Source organism: Prionailurus bengalensis, chromosome A3, assembly GCF_016509475.1.
Source record: "Prionailurus bengalensis isolate Pbe53 chromosome A3, Fcat_Pben_1.1_paternal_pri, whole genome shotgun sequence".
Taxonomy (NCBI): Eukaryota; Metazoa; Chordata; class Mammalia; order Carnivora; family Felidae; genus Prionailurus; species Prionailurus bengalensis.
This window is the reverse complement of record NC_057354.1, coordinates 110,428,095-110,433,896: the sequence shown is the minus strand read 5'-3', so window position 1 is coordinate 110,433,896 and position 5,802 is coordinate 110,428,095.

The following is a 5,802-nucleotide window of genomic DNA, read 5'->3' as shown; positions in this document are numbered from 1 at the left end:
GCTGGCTGTCTGCTAATGAACCTGTTCTGTGGTTGTCCGGCAGCAGCCATCGCTTTTAAAGGAGTTTTTCAGGAGGTGGAATAAAGGACTCCTCCCATTCACATGAGAAACAAGTCATTTCATTCTCACCCCTTCCTCCCCCCACCTGCCTGTTTGCACGCCCACCTCTGACAAAAGGCAAACCACAGGTGCAAAAACAGGCTGAGGATCAGGGAGTATTACCCCAGGGGTTGATTATATTACCATTATGGACAATCCTCCCAAGGAAAGGAAGAGTAGAATCTCTGACCAGACGATAATAGATCACTATCTAGCAAATAGTTCTTTAATTGAATCAGACATACAATTTTCCATCACCGAATTGAGGAAATTTTAGAAGTCAGCAGAACATATCTTACTGAGGCAGGTAGTACACGTAGGGGAGCAACTTTCAATCTCCGTTTTACAGAGGGAAAAAAGAGCTGACCAAAGAGGGTTCCCAGTTAGATAGGGTTCTGGGTTTCACTTTATTTATAATAATGTCTTTTTAAAATGTTGGTAAAAAGGTAGAATTGGAATGTCCAACTGTCTTACTATTTTTGTATTTCCTTATGTAACAATGGGATGCTATTCACGTAGGTGGGAAGGTGGTGTATTTCAGAAGCTCCCTCCCCACACCCTCCCGGCCAAAAAGGGAGGTAAGATTAGACTCCCTGCCAAGCTGCTTAGTGGGATTGTCCCTTACATTATAAAGAGTCTTTGTTTACCTGGGGAAGGTAGAATTTAAGGTATTAATTCAAATACTGCTGTTGTCCTTAGCTTGCTTCTTAGTGAGTAAAATGTTAAAAAAAGACAATATGCCTGGATCCTGTTTTGACAGTAATGCCTGTAATTATAGGAGGATTTGGAGGACTGTTTGGACTTGGTAATGTGAGCTCTGATTCTTCTTAGTCTCCCTGGGCTCAGGGCAAATGGTCAGTCTTACAGTTCTACCTCCTTGACTCTGTTTTATCTGCAAGACTTTATTTTTTAAAGTATTCTCTACACCCAATGTGGGGCTTGAACTCACAACTCCAAGATCAAGAGTCACATGCTCCATTGACTGAGCCAGCCAGGTGCCCCCCTACTTGACTCTTAAGTGTCTACATGCATGATGCAGGGAAACAGCATGAATGATTGTAAAATAACCTAGATTATATGCTCGTGTGCACTGGTGTGCTTTTGAGTGCGGGTAGGCCCCAGGTTCTGTGCAACCCCAGCTTCCATTTAGCTCCTGGACCCACCTAGGCTGGAGATAAGTGGTGGGGGACCTCTCAGACGGCACTGCCCGGGCTTGGTTCACGCTCCTTGGTGGGAGCAGCACAGAAGGTTTGTTCAAAGCTCCTTTTCTTGAGATTACACACATTGCTCCCTCTTTTAAAAAAAAATTTTTTTTAATGTTTATTTATTTTTGAGAGAGAGAGAGAGAGAGACAGATTGTGAGCAGGGGAGGGGCAGAGAGAGAGGGAGACACAGAATCTGAAGCAGACTCCAGGCTCTGTCTGAGCTGTCAGCACAGAGCCTGACACATGGCTCAAACTCACAAACCACAAGATCGTGACCTGAGCGGAAGTTGGATACTTAACTGACTGAGCCACCCAGGCGCCCCGAGACATTGTTCCCTCTTAACGTCTTTTCTTTTTATTTTTTTCTCTGGGCTTACTTATGCCAGATGACAGAGAGAGACAGAGAGAATTCTGGAAAGAGAGCTTGAGAAAACAGGTGACAAAAAATGTCTAGGGTGATTGAACTCAAGTCTGGTTAGTAAAGCAAGCAAGTGAGGATTAAGAAGCATATGTGCCCATTGGCCGCAGGCTGATTTTTAGGGGCGGGTAAATCGGCCCCTCCTGTGCCATCCCTCCCTTTATGGAGTGGGATGCCCCTTCAGGATTAAATTGTGCTTTTTTTGTCTTCTTTAGCAAGAGAAGTCCTACTTGCTAGCGTAGTACAGGATTGAAATTTACTTTGGAATCCTACATGCAGGGAGAGGGCATAGCCTCTTGGTATTCGGGGGAGTTTATTAAAAATTGGCTTCCATGGGGCGCCTGGGTGGCTCAGTCGGTTAAGTGGCCGACTTCGGCTCAGGTCACAATCTCACACTCCGTGAGTTCGAGCCCCGCGTCGGGCTCTGTGCTGACCGCTCAGAGCCTGGAGCCTGTTTCAGATTCTGTGTCTCCCTCTCTCTCTGACCCTCCCCTGTTCATGCTCTGTCTCTCTCTGTCTCAAAAATAAATAAATGTTAAAAAAAATTAAAAAATAAATAAATAAAAATAAAAATTGGCTTCCCTCTTTAGAACTTGAACACCAGAAAGTCAGGGATGATGTGTATGAGTTAGTGGATGCTGAAAACATTCAGGATCCAGGATGGTTTATCTGGTGACACTTTGACATCCTAGAATGGGGACAATGAAGAACCACTCCACTCCAGCCCTGGGCAGCTGGCAAGATCCTGTCGCCACTGCCCGTGTTTCAGGGACAGTGCCACCAGAGGCTCAGTCACCCACTGTTCTGTGTTCTGTGGCCCTCCTAAGGGAAGGCTGGGTTGTCACCAAGATCCTGGGCCTCTCTTTTCCAGTAGGTGCCTTTTGGCACCAGTGGCCATGGGTCATCTAATCTCTGTAACCTCATGCCAGTTAACTGAAAGAGCTTTATTTGGAGGATCCCAGACAGGTTGGGTAGCTGCTCTTTCTCTGAGATAACCATGGGAGAATGGTCAGCAAACCTCCTACGTATTTATTAGTGAAGAGATCCCTGCTGCCTTACCTGCTACTTGTGAGTCTTTCCAATTGACGCTGGTGGGAATCGGTGCCACTTTGAAAATCTGCCATCAGAGTCTTTCCCACCACCCCCCAATACCCTCTGCCCTCTACCCCAATTCACTGATTGTATTAACTTAACACAAGTCTCCATTGGAGTCTATATTTCTCCTGTTCTAAACCTTGTGGGCAAATGGTCCTTACCTGCAAACATGTTTGTGAAATCTATGATGGGGTCCAGGATGTGTAAAAAATGAATATGAGGATGCCATATAAGTTTTGTGTAATACCAGGAAACTCCCACTCTAATGGACAGCCTCCTTTAATTAGTTTATATACACTCTCAGTGGAAGTGATTGCGTCTCTGTGCAATTATTTCAGCCTTTGTTACCAAGTTTTTTCTTTTCTTTCTTTTTTTTTTTATTTGAGAGAGAGAGAGAGAGAGAGAGAGAGAGACAGAGGGAGAATCTTAAGCAGGCTCCATGCTTAGCACAGAGCCCAACTCTGGGCTTGATCCCACAACCCTAGGATCATGACCTGAGCCAAAATCAAGGGCCAGATGCTCAACCGAGGCGCCCTTCTTTTCTTTTCTCAATCTGAACCATTCCAATTAACCTTTTCGTCTTGTTTTGTCACCCTGGTTCATATATCTATGTATGTATGTATATAACAAATATAAATATAAATTATATATTATATCATATTGTGTATTAAATACAATATATATTAAATTCCTGGAAGTCATTGGGGCTGCTTTTGAAATGGGAAATATTTATCCTGGGTGAATCTTTGAATAGAAATGAATCTCTAAAGACTGCACATGTCTCAGCTGGAGGAAAAAGAAGAACATTAACAGAGTAGGTAATAGCTGGGGGTGGAGTTCTGAAAAGTTTTTTTTTTTTTAATTTTTTCAACGTTTATTTATTTTTGGGACAGAGAGAGACAGAGCATGAACGGGGGAGGGGCAGAGAGAGAGGGAGACACAGAATCAGAAACAGGCTCCAAGCTCCGGGCCATCAGCCCAGAGCCCGACGCGGGGCTCGAACTCACGGACCGCGAGATTGTGACCCGGCTGAAGTCGGACGCTTAACCGACTGCGCCACCCAGGCACCCCTGAAAAGCTTTGAGAAAAACAGATCATGACAGCAAAAACAATAACTGACAAAATAAAAAAAAAAAACAGACCAAAAAAAAAAAAAAGAGATCTTGGGAGAAAAACTGGAGAGAAAGTCAGATATATAATATTAATAGAATGGGGGCTCAAGCCAGAGATCGTTACCATAGAGCAGATAGAAGAGATAGAGACTATACAAAGCCCAGACGTTAAGCGGATACTGATAAAGCCGTGTTGTGGAAGTTGGGGATCTGGATCTGTAGGGATCTGAGTGATCTTGACCAATGACATGCTATAAATTAGTAGTTTGCAGATCCACATTTCTCACAACTTATGATGGTTTAGTTGTGTAAATGAACCATGTATGCGGCACTGTGGGGTTGTACAGGAAAACTGGGGACATCACAAAGAGCTCCTCAGAGGCATTTCCTTTACCTGGCTTTGACAAAGACAGCTCCAACTAGCTTGCCAAAGACAACTCATCCCTTCTCTAAAACCTCAGGGGTCCTTCAGATTAGTACCAAGACCCTAGGGGCTCCTGGCTGGCTCAGTCAGAAGCAAGACCCTAATCGCTGTGTACTTTTCATTGGCTATTTGTGAATGTATTTTACCCCCACTAGACTATAACCTCAATGAAGGTAGATCTGTGTAACTATTTTGGCTAGCCCAGGCTTCGTCTTGTACATAGTACCATAATAGACCTTTATATTCCTTTTCTCCTCTTCCTCCTTCTCCCCTTCTGCTTCTCCTTCTCTTCCTTTTGGGTAGTATGGGCAGTGCATCTCAAAATTCAATTTACAAGCGAATTGTCTAGGGATCTGGCTAAAATGCAGGTTCTGATTCAGTAGGTCTGCATTTCCTACAACTTTGTTTTGTTTTTTAAGTAGCCTCCATGACCAGCATGGGGCTCAAGCTCATGTCTCTGAGTTGCTTGCTCTAACGGACTGTGCCAGCCAGGTGCCCCCGTAGGTCTGCATTTCTAAGAAGCTCCCAGGTTGCTGATTCTATCACACTTTGGGTTGCAGAGTGTAGAAAAATAATTGAGCACAGGTTTTCCAGTGTCCCGAGTTCAAATCCAATTTTAACTCTTGTTAACTCTGTGCTTGTGGGCAGGGTAAAACTCCCGCCTTCTCTGTAAAATGAGATACTCATACCACCTAATATGACATAGGGTTTTTCTGAGGATTAAATAAATTAACATACATTGGCAGCAGTCAGGATCTACTTTCTATAAGGAAAGCACAATAACGGGGCACTTGGCTGGCTCAGTCGGAAGAACATGCGTTCCTTGATCTAGGAGTCCCCAGTTCCACGTGGAGTGTAGAAATTATTGAAATAAGTAAAACTTAAAAGAAAAATAAAAGGACCACAATAGGGGCACCTGGGTGGCTCAGTCGGTTGAGCGTCCAACTTGGGCTCAGGTCACAGTCTCACACAGTTCGTGGGTTTGAGGCCCGCATCAGGCTCTGTGCTGACCGCTTGCTCAGAGCCTGGAGCCTGCTTCGGATTCTGTGTCTCCTTCTCTCTCTGCCCCTCCCCCGCTCACACTTTGTCTCACTCTGTTTCTTAAAAATAAATAAATGTAAAAAAAAAAAAAAAAGGGGGGGGGGCGCCTAGGTGGCTCAGTCGGTTAAGCGTCCGACTTTGGCTCAGGTCGTGATCTCTCAGTCCGTTAGTTGGAGCCCCGCGTCGGGCTCTGTGCTGACAGCTCAGAGCCTAGAGCCTGTTTCAGATTCTGTGTCTCCCTCTCTCTGGTCCTCCCCCATTCATGCTCTGTCTCTCTCTGTCTCAAAAATAAATAAAGGTTAAAAAAAAATAAAAAAAAAATTTTTTTTTTTTTAAAGGAGCGCAATAAAAAGTAATCACGGGGCGGGGCAGGCCCAACGCCGGGAGGGGCGGGGCTTTGGCAACACT